The sequence below is a fragment of the Oncorhynchus gorbuscha genome, unplaced genomic scaffold, assembly GCF_021184085.1.
Source record: "Oncorhynchus gorbuscha isolate QuinsamMale2020 ecotype Even-year unplaced genomic scaffold, OgorEven_v1.0 Un_scaffold_3475, whole genome shotgun sequence".
Taxonomy (NCBI): Eukaryota; Metazoa; Chordata; class Actinopteri; order Salmoniformes; family Salmonidae; genus Oncorhynchus; species Oncorhynchus gorbuscha.
Genome location: NW_025747700.1, coordinates 19489 through 35886, shown reverse-complemented (window position 1 = coordinate 35886; position 16398 = coordinate 19489). Strand labels below are relative to the sequence as shown.

The 16398-nt window shown below is 45.7% G+C and overlaps 1 long non-coding RNA gene across 1 annotated transcript; it reads right to left on the bottom strand.

Annotated features, from left to right (window-relative positions):
• Positions 1 to 354: 354 nt before the first annotated feature.
• On the bottom strand, positions 355 to 8837 carry LOC124027690. Its single transcript, XR_006837452.1, has 3 exons — positions 8758 to 8837; positions 6823 to 6914; positions 355 to 408 (listed from the first exon to the last, which is right to left on the bottom strand). It is a non-coding gene; the product is annotated as an uncharacterized LOC124027690 (long non-coding RNA).
• Between the last annotated feature and the right edge of the window lie 7561 nt (positions 8838 to 16398).

The window sequence follows — 16398 nt, the reverse complement described above, 5'->3', positions numbered from 1 at the left end:
AACGCCTCGGGGTGCTGATGGGGAGCTGGGGGGGACAGAGACAGAGAGAGACATGTTGGACTCAGAGAGGAGGGAACGCACCGAGATGGCAGAGCCAGAACGCCTCGGGTGCTGATGGGGAGCTGGGGGGACAGAGACAGAGAGAGACATGTTGACTCAGAGAGGGGGAACGCACCGAGATGACAGAGGTCAGAACGCCTCGGGGTGCTGATGGGGAGCTGGGGGGACAGAGACAGAGAGACATGTTGGTCAGAGAGGAGGGAACGGTGCCGAGATGGCAGAGTCAGAACGCCTCGGGGTGCTGATGGGGAGCTGGGGGACAGAGACAGAGAGAGACATGTTGGACTCAGAGAAGAGGGAACGCACCGAGATGGCAGAGTCAGAACGCCTCGGGGTGCTGATGGGGAGCTGAGGGGGGACAGAGAGACATGTTGGACTCTAGGGATAACGAGAGACTGATGGGGAGCTGGGGGACAGTGAGAGTGACATGTTGGACTCAGAGAGGAGGGAACGCACCGAGATGGCAGAGTCAGAACGCCTCGGGGGTGCTGATGGGGAGCTGAGGGGGACAGAGACAGAGAGAGCGGTAATGATACCTACTGAGTAATGATAACTAGGTTATATACACAGGGTACCAGTACTGAGTAATGATAACTAGTTATATACACAGGGTACCAGTACTGAGTAATGATAACTAGGTTATATAGACAGGGTACCAGTACTGAGTAATGATAACTAGTACTTAATGATAACACAGGTCTGTACTAAGTACTGAGTAATGATAACTAGGTTATATACACAGGGTGACCAGTGCTGATAAGTGTGGGTCTAGGGGTATGAGTGTGGGTCATCTGGGATACCAGTGCTGATGAGTGTAACTAGGGGTTTCTGTCTCTAGGGTTTCCGGTGTGAGTGAGGGGTTTCTGGGATGACGGTGTGGTGTGGGTCTAGGGGTTTCTGGGATGACGGTGCTGATGAGTGTGGGTCTAGGGGTTTCTGGGATGACGGTGCTGATGAGTGTGGGTCTAGGGGTTTCTGGGATGACGGTGCTGATGAGTGTGGGTCTAGGGGTTTCTGGGATGACGGTGGGTCTGATGAGTGGGGTGGGTCTAGGGGTTTCTGGGATGACGGTGCTGATGAGTGTGGGTCTAGGGGTTTCTGGGATAACGGTGCTGATGAGTGTGGGTCTAGGGGTTTCTGGGATGACGGTGCTGATGAGTGTGGGTCTAGGGGTTTCTGGGATAACGGTGCTGATGAGTGTGGGTCTAGGGGTTTCTGGGATGACGGTGCTGATGTAAGTCAAAGCCTTTCATGGCTACAGATGTAAGTGCTAATAGGTCGCTAGTCATTCAGACAGGTAACCATGGCATTTTTTGGGCACAGGGACCATGACGGTCTGAAACATGTCGGTATAACAGACGGAGTCGGGGGTTGAAACGGTCAGTGAAGACACTAACCAGCTGGCCAGGGCTCCGAACACGTGTCCCGGTAAATCGGTCTGTTCCTGCGGCCTTGTGAACGTTAAAACCTATTTAAAGATCTACAGAGAGGTTGGTTCACACAGTCGTCTGGAACATGGTTCAGTGTGCGAAGGTTAAACCTCATGCATGGTTCAGTGTTGCTTGTGAAGGTTAAACCTATTTAAAGATCTTACGCACATGAGCTACAGAGAGGTTGTTCACACAGTCCTCTGGAACAGTCGGTGCGCTCATGCATGGTTCAGTGTTGCTTGCCTCAAGAGTGAGCATAGACTGTATTTAGCTCATCTGGTGGGCTCGCGTCAATGGGCAGCTCGCGGTTGGGTTACCCTTTGTAAATCCGTGATAGTTTGAAAGCCCCCCCCCTGCCACATCCGACGAGTGTCGGACCCGGTGTCGTAGGATTCTACCTGAGAGTCCTCTTGCCTGTTTTATATCTTTCGTCAGAAGTCGTAGCAGGATTTACTTATCCGTGTCAGTGTTCCCGCTCCTTGAAAGCGACAAGTCTTTCGGTTGGGATATATTCGTCACCGTGGGGACGAAGACGTCGTCGCCCTTATTAATGAAGTCAGTGACTGATGTGGTAAAACTCCTCAATTACCATCGGGTGATTTCCCGGGAACATATTCCAGAATGTTCCAAGAAGCTAGCCAGAAGCTAATCAGAAGCTAGTTCAGAAGCTAGTTAGCTTCTTTACTGGCAAATCGTTAGTATTCAGCTAACCACAGTTTGTGGTCATCAGCTATCCTTTAGCTTGAAAATCTATCGCCAGTTTTGTACGGCGCAGCACGGCTCGGAACGGAACATACCGGACCAATTTCTCTCCATGTCCTTGGATTTCAACTGCTCTCTGACATTCATTCCCGGATCTCACAGCTAGCCAGCTGCTATCCGTGTGTCTATCTGCTCGTCGATTCCGGAGCAAACATCAATTACTCCGGAGCTAGCCAGCTCCGTAAATCACTCCTGGGCTCCGTCAATCACTCCTGGGCTGCAGTCACCTATCCGGACCCGTTTCACTGCCTACGCGGAGCCCCACCGGGCCTTCACAACTGGACTGCCGACGTTGTCTACCCGAAGGAGATCCGGCTGGCTCCTCCGTCGCGACGTTACCTGAACGCCCATCTGCGGCCTGCTAACCGTTAGCGGTCTTACCGGCAGCTCTCAGAATAGACAATCGGACAATTTATTTATTTTTATTATTATTATTATGTTTATTCTGGGCCTCTATAACTATATCTATTGTTTTTATTTTATTTTTGTTGTTGTGTGATTTGGACTAATTCCCTCTACCACACGGAACCCCACTAATCTACTGACGGAACGCAAGAGGTGGCTAACAACAGACCCTTCCTATGCTAGCTTGCTACCGATGTCCTGGCTAGCTGTCTAAATCGCCTTGACCCCGAAAACCAACCACTCCACTCTCTGGACTCTTTGATCACTCGACTAAGGATGCCTCTCCTTAATGTCAATATGTCTTGTCCATTGCTGTTCTGGTTAGTGTTTATTGGCTTATTTCACTGTAGAGCCTCTAGTCCTGCTCACTATACATTATCCAATTTATTAGTTCCACCACCCACACATGCAATGACATCTCCTGGTTTCAATGATGTTTCTAGAGACAATATCTCTCTCTTCATCACTCAATACCTAGGTCTACCTCCACTGTATTCACATCCTACCATACATTTGTCTATACATTATACCTTGATGCTATTTTATCGCCCCAGAAACCTCCTTTTACTCTCTGTTCCAGACGTTATAGACGACCAATTCTTATTGCTTTTAGCCGTACCCTTATTCTTCTCCTCCTATGTTCCTCTGGCGATGTAGAGGTGAATCCAGGCCCTGCAATGCCTAGCTCCACTCCTATTCCCCAGGCGCTCTCTTTTGATGACTTCTGTAACCGTAATAGCCTTGGTTTCATGCATGTTAACATTAGAAGCCTCCTCCCTAAGTTTGTTCTATTCACTGCTTTAGCACACTCTGCCAACCCGGATGTTCTAGCTGTGTCTGAATCCTGGCTTAGGAAGACCACCAAAAATTCTGAAATTTTAATTCCAAATTACAACATTTTCAGACAAGATAGAACTGCCAAAGGGGGCGGTGTTGCAATCTACTGCAAAGATAGCCTGCAGAGTTCTGTCCTACTATCCAGGTCTGTACCCAAACAATTTGAACTTCTACTTCTAAAAATCCACCTCTCTAAAAACAAGTCTCTCACCGTTGCCGCCTGCTATAGACCACCCTCTGCCCCCAGCTGTGCTCTGGACACCATATGTGAACTGATTGCCTCCATCTATCTTCAGAGCTCGTGCTGCTAGGCGACCTAAACTGGAACATGCTTAACACCCCAGCCATCCTACAATCTAAACTTGATGCCCTCAATCTCACTCAAATTATCAATGAACCTACCAGGTACCCCCCCAAAGCCTTAAACACGGGCACCCTCATAGATATCATCCTAACCAACTTCCCCTCTAAATACACCTCTGCTGTCTTCAACCAAGATCTCAACGATCACTGCCTCATTGCCTGCATCCGTAATGGGTCAGCGGTCAAACGACCTCCACTCATCACTGTAAAACGCTCCTTGAAACACTTCAGCGAGCAGGCCTTTCTAATCGACCTGGCCGGGGTATCCTGGAAGGATATTGATCTCATCCCGTCAGTAGAGGATGCCTGGATATTTTTTTTAAATGCCTTCCTAACCATCTTAAATAAACATGCCCCATTCAGGAAATTTAGAACCAGGAACAGATATAGCCCTTGGTTCTCCCCAGACCTGACTGCCCTTAACCAACACAAAAACATCCTATGGCGTTCTGCATTAGCATCGAACAGCCCCCGTGATATGCAGCTATTCAGGGAAGCTAGAAACCGTTATACACAGGCAGTTAGAAAAGCCAAGGCTAGCTTTTTCAAGCAGAAATTTGCTTCCTGCAACACTAACTCAAAAAAGTTCTGGGACACTGTAAAGTCCATGGAGAATAAGAACACCTCCTCCCAGCTACCCACTGCACTGAAGATAGGAAACACTGTCACCACTGATAAATCCACCATAATTGAGAATTTCAATAAGCATTTTTCTACGGCTGGCCATGCTTTCCACCTGGCTACTCCTACCCCGGTCAACAGCACTGCACCCCCAACAGCAACTCGCCCAAGCCTTCCCCATTTCTCCTTCTCCCAAATCCACTCTGCTGATGTTCTGAAAGAGCTGAAAAATCTGGACCCCTACAAATCAGCCGGGCTAGACAATCTGGACCCTTTCTTTCTAAAATTATCTGCCGAAATTGTTGCCACCCCTATTACTAGCCTGTTCAACCTCTCTTTCGTGTCGTCTGAGATTCCCAAAGATTGGAAAGCAAAGCGGTCATCCCCCTCAACAAAGGGGGACACTCTTGACCCAAACTGCTACAGACCTATATCTATCCTACCATGCCTTTCTAAGGTCTTCGAAAGCCAAGTCAACAAACAGATTACCGACCATTTCGAATCTAACCATACCTTCTCTGCTATGCAATCTGGTTTCAGAGCTGGTCATGGGTGCACCTCAGCCACGCTCAAGGTCCTAAACGATATCTTAACCGCCATCGATAAGAAACATTACTGTGCAGCCGTATTCATTGATCTGGCCAAGGCTTTCAATTCTGTCAACCACCACATCCTCATCGGCAGACTCGACAGCCTTGGTTTATCAAATGATTGCCTCGCCTGGTTCACCAACTACTTCTCTGATAGAGTTCAGTGTGTCAAATCGGAGGGTCTGCTGTCCGGACCTCTGGCAGTCTCTATGGGGGTGCCACAGGGTTCAATTCTTGGACCGACTCTCTTATCTGTATACATCAATGAGGTCGCTCTTGCTGCTGGTGAGTCCCTGATCCACCTCTACGCAGACGACACCATTCTGTATACTTCCGGCCCTTCTTTGGACACTGTGTTAAACAACCCTCCAGGCAAGCTTCAATGCCATACAACTCTCCTTCGGTGGCCTCCAATTGCTCTTAAATACAAGTAAAACTAAATCCATGCTCTTCAACCGATCACTGCCTGCACCTACCCGCCTGTCCAACATCACTACTCTGGACGGCTCTGACTTAGAATACGTGGACAACTACAAATACTTAGGTGTCTGGTTAGACTGTAAACTCTCCTTCCAGACCCATATCAAACATCTCCAATCCAAAGTTAAATCTAGAATTGGCTTCCTATTTCGCAACAAAGCATCCTTCACTCATGCTGCCAAACATACCCTTGTAAAACTGACCATCCTACCAATCCTCCACTTTGGCGATGTCATTTACAAAATAGCCTCCAATACCCTACTCAACAAATTGGATGCAGTCTATCACAGTGCAATCCGTTTTGTCACCAAAGCCCCATATACTACCCACCATTGCGACCTGTACGCTCTCGTTGGCTGGCCCTCGCTTCATACTCGTCGCCAAACCCACTGGCTCCATGTCATCTACAAGACCCTGCTAGGTAAAGTCCCCCCTTATCTCAGCTCGCTGGCCACCATAGCATCTCCCACCTGTAGCACACGCTCCAGCAGGTATATCTCTCTGGTCACCCCCAAAACCAATTCTTTCTTTGGCCGCCTCTCCTTCCAGTTCTCTGCTGCCAGTGACTGGAACGAACTGCAAAAATCTCTGAAACTGGAAACACTTATCTCCCTCACTAGCTTTAAGCACCAACTGTCAGAGCATCTTACAGATTACTGCCCCTGTACATAGCCCACCTATAATTTAGCCCAAACAACTACCTCTTTCCCAACTGTATTTAATTAATTTATTTATTTTGCTCCTTTGCACCCCATTATTTTTATGTCTACTTTGCACATTCTTCCATTGCAAAACTACTATTCCAGTGTTTTACTTGCTATATTGTATTTACTTTGCCACCATGGCCTTTTTTGCCTTTACCTCCCTTCTCACCTCATTTGCTCACGTTGTATATAGACTTGTTTATACTGTATTATTGACTGTATGTTTGTTTTACTCCATGTGTAACTCTGTGTCGTTGTATCTGTCGAACTGCTTTGCTTTATCTTGGCCAGGTCGCAATTGTAAATGAGAACTTGTTCTCAACTTGCCTACCTGGTTAAATAAAGGTGACATAAAAAATTTATTGAACTATGAACCAGTCAAATAAACTTCATTTGAAATAAATCACATTTTCTATACATTATATTTCTATAGAACACAAAGAGAACATGAGCTAAATCAGTGTGTGTGTGTGTGTGTGTGTGTGTGTGTGTAGTGTGTGTGTAGTGTGTAGTGTGTGTGTGTGTGTAGTGTGTGTGTAGTGTGTAGTGTGTAGTGTGTAGTGTGTGTACCATGCCATCCTCGTCGTCTCGTGGCGAGTATGTGAGGGTACTGGAGGAGGAGGGGGTACGGCGGTGCTGCTTGTAGGTACCGGAGGCTTCCGCTGAAACAGAGAGAGAGTCTGGGGTTACCATTAGTTATCTTATAGTTTAACTTAACCATATTTAGGAACCATTCAGTTACCATAGTGACCTTAAACTAAGGTGAACACGGAGTGGAGAGAGAGTCTGGGGTTACCCTTAGTCATCTTATAGTTTAACTTAACCATATTTAGGAACCATTCAGTTACCATAGTGACCTTATTAAACTAAGATGAACACTGAGTGGAGAGAGAGTCTGGGGTTACCCTTAGTCATCTTATAGTTTAACTTAACCATATTTAGGAACCATTCAGTTACCTTAAACTAAGGTGAACACAGAGCGGAGTGGAGAGAGAGTCTGGGGTTACCCTTAGTCATCTTATAGTTTAACCATATTTTAGGTACCATACAGTTACCATAGTGACCTTAAACTCACTAGGAAGTTACCACAATAAATCGCTGACACCATAGAATCTAGATTATATATTTCTATGTCTGACACCTATGGCTTAGTGAGTGAGGTTAAACTGACACCATAGAAATGTAATCTAAAAACTAGATTCTATGGTGTCAGTTTAACCTCAGACTAAACCCTTGGTGTGTCAGACATAATCTAGAGTTTCGATTACATTTCTGTCTCTGACACACCAAGGGCTTTGTCTGAGGTTAAACTGACACAATAGAATCTAGATTATATATTTATACGTGTGACCTAGGGCTTAGTCAGTGAGGTTACACTGACACCATATAATCTAGATTATATATTTCTGTCTCCGACACACCAAGGGCTTAGTCAGTGAGGTTACACTGACACCATAGAAATATATAACCTAGATTCTATGGTGTCAGTGTAACCTACTGACTTTGTCTGAGGTTAAACTCAGACATAGAAATATATAACCTAGATTCTATGTCTGACACACCAAGGGCTTAGTCAGTGAGGTTACACTGACACCATAGAATCTAGATTATATATTTCTATGTCTGACCTAGGGCTTTGTCTGAGGTTAAACTGACACCATAGAATCTAGATGATATATTTCTACGTCTGACCTGGGGCTTTGTCTGAGGTTAAACTGACACCATAGAATCTAGATTATATATTTCTACGTCTGACCTATGGCTTAGTCAGTGAGGCTAAACTGACACCATAGAATCTAGATTATATATTTCTACGTCTGACCTATGGCTTAGTCAGTGAGGCTAAACTGACACCATAGAATCTAGATTATATATTTCTACGTTTGACACACCTATGGCTTTGTCTGAGGTTAAACTGACACAATAGAATCTAGATTACATATTTCTACATCTGACCTAGGGCTTAGTTCTTAGGTTACACTGACACCATATAATCTAGATTATATATTTCTACATCTGACCTAGGGCTTTGTTCTTAGGTTACACTGACACCATAGGATCTAGATTATATATTTCTACATCTGACCTAGGGCTTTGTTCTTAGGTTACACTGACACCATAGAATCTAGATGATATATTTCTACGTCTGACCTAGGGCTTTGTTCTTAGGTTACACTGACACCATAGAATCTAGATGATATATTTCTACGTCTGACCTGGGGCTTTGTCTGAGGTTAAACTGACACCATAGAATCTAGATGATATATTTCTACGTCTGACCTAGGGCTTTGTTCTTAGGTTACACTGACACCATAGAATCTAGATGATATATTTCTACGTCTGAACTGGGGCTTTGTCTGAGGTTAAACTGACACCATAGAATCTAGATTATATATTTCTACGTCTGACCTAGGGCTTTGTCTGAGGTTACACTTCCAGGATGTTGCTGACATGATTCCTTATCAGAGTTTTTCCCTGACAGAGGTTTTCCTGAGGTGGACTCACTTTTAGCTCCAGGAACCACGGCTGAGAAGGTGGGGCCGAAGGAGGCCTCCATGCTGGTGGGTTGTCACCCCGCTGGGGGGTCTGGCTGAGGGAGGGGGGGGTTGAGATGTCTGGATGGGTGGCAGGCTGCTGCTGGTGCTCTGGAGGTGCTGGAGTAGAGGACACTCACTGCTGCTCACAACCCACAACCCTCTACAGCCTGGGGGTACAGGAGGTCAGAGGTCAGGGGAACCCACACACTGGACACAGCCTCTACAGTCTGGGGGTGGGGGGGTGGTACAGGAGGTCAGGGGAACCCACACACTGGACACAGCCTCTACAGTCTGGGGGTGGGGGTGGTACAGGAGGTCAGGGGAACCCCACACTGGACACAGCCTCAACAAATGACAAACCTATTGACCTTAATCTCAGACCAACGGGTGACCATCTGAGATCAGACCAACAGGTGACCATCTGAGATCAGACCAACAGGTTACCATCTGAGATCAGATCAACAGGTGACCATCTGAGATCAGACCAACAGGTGACCATCTGAGATCAGACCAACAGGTGACCATCTGAGATCAGACCAACAGGTGACCATCTGAGATCAGACCAACAGGTGACCATCTGAAATCAGACCAACAGGTGACCATCTGAGATCAGAACCAACAGGTGACCATCTGAGATCAGACCAACAGGTGACCATCTGAGATCAGACCAACAGGTGACCATCTGAGATCAGACCAACAGGTGACCATCTGAGATCAGACCAACAGGTGACCATCTGAGATCAGACCAACAGGTGACCATCTGAAATCAGACCCAACAGGTGACCATCTGAAATCAGACCCAACAGGTCTGAGATCAGACCCAACAGGTCTGAGATCAGACTAACAGGTTTCACCAACAACATCTGAGATGACCAACAGGTGACCATCTGAGATCAGACAACATCTATCAATGATCAACAACTCTGTCAGCTAGCTACACATGACATACATACCAACGCCTTCCCTGGCCCAGTGTAAAAACAGACTTCTATCTGCACATAAACCCCTCAGTCCAGTCTAATGAGAAAGAAACGTGTAACAAGATCAGGACCAAGTCCACAGACCAACAGACCATCTGAGAGAACCATGAGGTCTGAGATCAGACAAACAGAAAGATGCAGACAAGTCCATCAGAGATCAGAGCATGACCATCTGAGATCAGCCAATCAGACCAACAGGTGACCATCTGAAACTGACCATGATCAGGACCACTAATCAGACCAACAGGGAATACTGAGATCAGACCAACAGGTCCCACCAACACCATGTCAGACAGAGGTGACCATCTGAGATCAGAACAGGTACCAGAAACTGACCATCTGAGGCCAACAGGTCTGAGATCAGAGAGAGATCAGAAACAGGTCTGAGATCAGACCAAAAGAGATCAGACCAACAGGTTACCAGACCAACAGGTTACCAGACCAACAGGTGACCATCTGAGATCAGAGGTCTGAGAGAGAGAACAGAGAGAGGTGACCAGAGAGAAGCAGAAAGAGAGACCAACAGGTGAGAAGCAGAAAGAGAGAGAGATCAGACCAACAGGTGACCAGAAAGAGACCATCTGAGATCAGAAGCAGAAAGAGAGAGAGAGAAGCAGAAAGAGAGAGACCAGAGAAGCAGAAAGGTGACCAGAGAGAGAGAGATCAGACCAGCAGAATCTGAGAGAGAACCAGAGACCATCTGAGAGAGGTTACCAGACCAAGAGAGAGATCAGAAACAGGTGACATCTGAGAGAGACCAACAGCAGAGATCAGAGACCATCTGAGATCAGAGAACAGACCATCTGAGATCAGACAGAAAGAGATCAACAGAGAGAGAAGCAGAAAGAGATCAGAGAGAAGCCAACAGAATCTGAGATCAGACCAACAGACCATCTGAGATCAGAGAAGCAGAAAGGTGACCATCTGAGAAGCAGAAAGAGGTGACCATCTGAGAGAAGCCATCTGAAATCAGACCAACAGGTGACCATCTGAAATCAGACCAAGACCATCTGAAATCAGATCAACTGACCATCTGAGATCAGAACACTGGTGACCATCTGAGATCAGACCAACAGGTCTGAGATTCAGAGCAAGCAGGTGACCATCTGAGATCAGACCAACAGGTTACCAGACCAACAGTATCTGAGATCAGACAACTCTGAGATCAGCCAAGATGAATGCAACAGGAGACCATCTGAGATGAGACCAACAGGTGACACTGATCTAGTGACAAATGGTCAGACCAACAGGTGACCATCTGAGATGTGAAACTAGACCATCTGAGATCAGACCAAAGGTGACCATCTGAGAAACCAGCAGTTATCTAGATCAGACCAAAGGTGACCATCAGATGATGACTATCCTCAGACTGAGCTGGTTAACCTGTCCAACAACTAAATGATCAACTACTCTGTTATCATACCCGAAACAGACTTCTATCTGCCATAAACCCCTCAGTCCAGCTGAGAAAAGAAACGTGTAGAGACTTGAGCAGTGTATCATAACAAAACAGACTAGTCCTCCTGCTGGTTATCTTTTAGCTGTCAGAGAGAGAGGGAGAGAGGCAGCTAGAGAGAGAGAAGCAAAAAGAGAGAGAGAGAAGTAGAAAGAGAGAGAAGCATAGAAAGAGAGAGAGAGAAGCAAAAGAGAGAGAGAGAAGCAGAAAGGGAGAGGCTAGTCCAGAAAGAAAGAGAGAAGCAGAAAGGGAGAGGCAGAAGCAGAAAGAAGAGAAGCAGAAAGAGAGAGAGAGAAGCAGAAAGGGAGAGGCAGAAGCAGAAAGAGAGAGAGAGAAGCAAAAGAGAGAGAGAAGCAAAAGAGAGAGAGAGAAGCAAAAAGAGAGAGAGAGAAGCAGAAAGAGAGAGAGAAGCAAAAGAGAGAGAGAGAAGAGCTGAAAGTTAGCTGAAAGCTATAAAGACAAAGAAAGAGAGAGAGAGAGAAGCAGAAGAGAGAGAAGAAGCAGAAAGGGAGAGGCAGAAGCAGAAAGAGAGAGAGAAGCAGACTAAAGTCAGAAAGGTAGAGAGGCTTAGCTAGAAAGAGAGAGAGAAGCAAAAAGAGAGAGTTAGAGAAGTAGAAAGAGAGAGAAGCAAAAAGAGAGAGAGAGAAGCAAAAAGAGAGAGAGAAGCAGAAAGAGAGAGAGAAAGCAAAAGAGAGAGAGAGAAGCAGAAAGGGAGAGGCAGAAGCTAAAGAGATCATAACAAAACAGACTAGTCCTCCAGCTGGTTAGCTGGCTATCAGAAGCAGAAAGAGAGAGAGAGAAGCAAAACAGAAAGAGAGAGAGAGAAGCTAAAGTCCTCCAGAGAGAGAGAGAAGCAGAAAGAGAGAGCAGAGAGAGAAGTAGCTGTAGAGACGGAGAGCAGAGCAGAAAGGGAGAGGCAGAAGCAGAAAGGGAGAGAGAAGCAGAAAGAAAGAGAGAAGCAGACAGAAAGTCCTCCAGCTGGTTAGCTTGTTATCATACCCGAAACAGACTAGTCCTCCAGAAAGAGAGAGAGAAGCAGAAAGTTAGCTAAAGAGAGAGCAGAAAGAGAGAGAAAGCAAAACAGAAAGAGAGAGAGAAGCTAGTACCCAATTTAACTCTGCTGGTTAGCTAGTTATCATACACAAAACAGACTAGTCCTCTAGTGCAAATGGTCAATGATGATGCTAGTTATCATAAATTATCAAAACAGACTAGTCCTCCAGCTGGTTAGCTAGTTATCATACCAAAACAGACTAGTCCTCCAGCTGGTTAGCTTTTAGCTATCATTAACAAAACAGACTAGTCCTCCAGCTGGTTAGCTTTTAGCTTAGAGACTCATTATCATAACAAAACAGACTAGTCCTCCAGCTGGTTAGCTGGCTAGTTAGCTGGTTAGCTCTTAGCTGGCAGACTTAGCCCGGAAACAGACTAGTCCTGCTAGAGACTTAGCTAGCTCCTCCAGCTACCAAAAAAACAGACTAGTCCTCCAGCTGGTTAGCTAGTTATCATACCGAAACAGACTAGTTCTCCAGCTGGTTAGCTAGTTATCATAACAAAACAGACTAGTCCTCCAGCTGTTTAGCTGGTTATCATACCAAACAGACTAGTCCTCCAGCTGGTTAGCTAGTTATCATAACAAAACAGACTAGTCCTCCTGCTGATGAGCTTTATCAGCTGTCCTCCAGGTTAGACTTATCATTTAAAACATTTTACATTTAAGTCATTTAGCAGACTAGTCCTCCAGCTGAGCGACTTACAAATTAGCTAGTTATCATACCAAAACAGACTAGTCCTCCAGCTGGTTTCTCCAGCTAGTTATCATACCGAAACAGACTAGTCCTCCAGCTGGTTAGCTGGCTATCATACCAAACAGACTAGTCCTCCAGCTGATTAGCTAGTTATCATAACAAAACAGACTAGTCCTCCTGCTGGTTAGCTAGTTATCATATCAAAAACAGACTAGTCCTCCAGCTGGTTAGCTAGTTATCATAACAAAACAGACTAGTCCTCCTGCTGGTTAGCTTTTAGCTGTAGAGACTTAGCTAGCTATCATAACAAAACAGACTAGTCCTCCAGCTGGTTAGCTGGCTATCATAACAAAACAGACTAGTCCTCCTGCTGGTTAGCTTTTAGCTGTAGAGACTTAGCTAGCTATCATACGGCAAGACGGAGCTGCTCTTCCTCCCGGGGAAGGACTGCCCGTTCCATGATCTCGCCATCACGGTTGACAACTCCATTGTGTCCTCCTCCCAGAGCGCTAAGAACCTTGGCGTGATCCTGGACAACACCCTGTCGTTCTCAACCAACATCAAGGCGGTGGCCCGTTCCTGTAGGTTCATGCTCTACAACATCCGCAGAGTACGACCCTGCCTCACACAGGAAGCGGCGCAGGTCCTAATCCAGGCACTTGTCATCTCCCGTCTGGATTACCGCAACTCGCTGTTGGCTGGGCTCCCTGCCTGTGCCATTAAACCCCTACAACTCATCCAGAACGCCGCAGCCCGTCTGGTGTTCAACCTTCCCAAGTTCTCTCACGTCACCCCGCTCCTCCGCTCTCTCCACTGGCTTCCAGTTGAAGCTCGCATCCGCTACAAGACCATGGTGCTTGCCTACGGAGCTGTGAGGGGAACGGCACCTCAGTACCTCCAGGCTCTGATCAGGCCCTACACCCAAACAAGGGCACTGCGTTCATACACCTCTGGCCTGCTCGCCTCCCTACCACTGAGGAAGTACAGCTCCCGCTCAGCCCAGTCAAAACTGTTCGCTGCTCTGGCCCCCCAATGGTGGAACAAACTCCCTCACGACGCCAGGACAGCGGAGTCAATCACCACCTTCCGGAGACACCTGAAACCCCACCTCTTTAAGGAATACCTAGGATAGGATAAGTAATCCTTCTCACCCCCCCTTAAAAGATTTAGATGCACTATTGTAAAGTGACTGTTCCACTGGATGTCATAAGGTGAATGCACCAATTTGTAAGTCGCTCTGGATAAGAGCGTCTGCTAAATGACTTAAATGTAATGTAAATGTATACCGAAACAGACTAGTCCTCCAGCTGGTTAGCTAGTTATCATACCGAAACAGACTAGTCCTCCAGCTGGTTATCATACCGAAACAGACTAGTCCTCCAGCTGATTAGCTAGTTATCATACCAAAACAGACTAGTCCTCCAGCTGGTTAGCTAGTTATCATACCAAAACAGACTAGTCCTCCAGCTGGTTAGCTAGCTATCATACATACCAAACAGACTAGTCCTCCAGCTGGTTAGCTAGCTATCATACCAAAACAGACTAGTCCTCCAGCTGGTTAGCTAGCTATCATACCAAAACAGACTAGTCCTCCAGCTGGTTAGCTAGCTATCATACCAAAACAGACTAGTCCTCCAGCTGGTTAGCTAGCTATCATACCAAAACAGACTAGTCCTCCAGCTGGTTAGCTAGCTATCATACCAAAACAGACTAGTCCTCCAGCTGGTTAGCTAGCTATCATACCAAAACAGACTAGTCCTCCAGCTGGTTGCTAGTTATCATACTGAAACAGACTAGTCCTCCAGCTAGTTATCATACCAAAACAGACTAGTCCTCCAGCTGGTTAGCTAGCTATCATACCAAAACAGACTAGTCCTCCAGCTGGTTAGCTAGCTATCATACCAAAACAGACTAGTCCTCCAGCTGGTTAGCTAGCTATCATACCAAAACAGACTAGTCCTCCAGCTGGTTGCTAGTTATCATACTGAAACAGACTAGTCCTCCAGCTGGTTGCTAGCTATCATAACAAAACAGACTAGTCCTTCTGTTGGTTAGCTTTTAGCTGTAGAGACTTAGCTAGCTATCATAAAACAGACTAGTCCTCCAGCTGGTTAGCTAGTTATCATAACAAAACAGACTAGTCCTCCTGCTGGTTAGCTAGTTATCATAACAAAACAGACTAGTCCTCCTGCTGGTTAGCTAGTTATCATAACAAAACAGACTAGTCCTCCTGCTGGTTAGCTAGTTATCATAACAAAACAGACTAGTCCTCCTGCTGGTTAGCTGGCTATCATAACAAAACAGACTAGTCCTCCTGCTGGTTAGCTGGCTATCATAACAAAACAGACTAGTCCTCCTGCTGGTTAGCTGGCTATCATACCAAAACAGACTAGTCCTCCTGCTGGTTAGCTAGTTATCATACCAAAACAGACTAGTCCTCCAGTTGGTTAGCTAGTTATCATACCAAAACAGACTAGTCCTCCTGCTGGTTAGCTGGTTATCATACCGAAACAGACTAGTTAGCTGGTTATCATACCGAAACAGACTAGTTAGCTGGTTATCATACCGAAACAGACTAGTTAGCTAGTTATCATACCGAAACAGACTAGTTAGCTGGTTATCATACCCGAAACAGACTAGTTAGTGATTTATTAATTTAACTGCCATTAATCATTTCAAACCGTGTTTCCTCCAAAACGGGAGAATCTATTGGGACAGATTCCTTCCTGTTTGGTTTTCGTGTTCTTTAAAATAAAAATAAAAAGATAAACTGTTTCCATAATGAATAAGTTTACACCCCATGAATAGTTGGCCAGCTGGAAGAAAAATAAAACTAGATATAAATGGTATCTAGCTGCTTGAAATAACGTTACAGCTGATGTTAACTGATCGCAAACACTGCAACAAACACAAATATATATATATTTAACTATGCTGTTTACCAATGATATGACACATTTAACATAATCACAATTCGTGAGTGATCTTACCATGGTGTTAAATCGTAGTTAACTGTGTAGTTGAAATGCTCCTTTTTCTCTCTTTCACGCCTCAAAACAACCAGCAGTCGGAAGCGGAAGTGCTCTGGACCGTGTACGTCGGATACAGGGGTCAAAGACCGCAATGTATCATGGGTATCATTTTTGGAGGGGTGGCTGATCTATAAATAATAATGAGTATTATTTTTTATTTTTTTTATGATGTAAAGTGATTTTTTTTTGGTAGATTAGTAAGTCGTTTTTGACGCTCTCGAACAACGGGCCCCCTATTTCATACGGCTCAGAGTGTAACCAAACGGGACTACAATACCCAGAAGGCCCTGATCCAGAAGACTTAACAGTTCATCTTGCAGCTTTTAGCACAGATGGACCATTGAGACAGATTTCTTCGGATGTATAAATGTGAAGCATCCGGTTGGCGTTTTT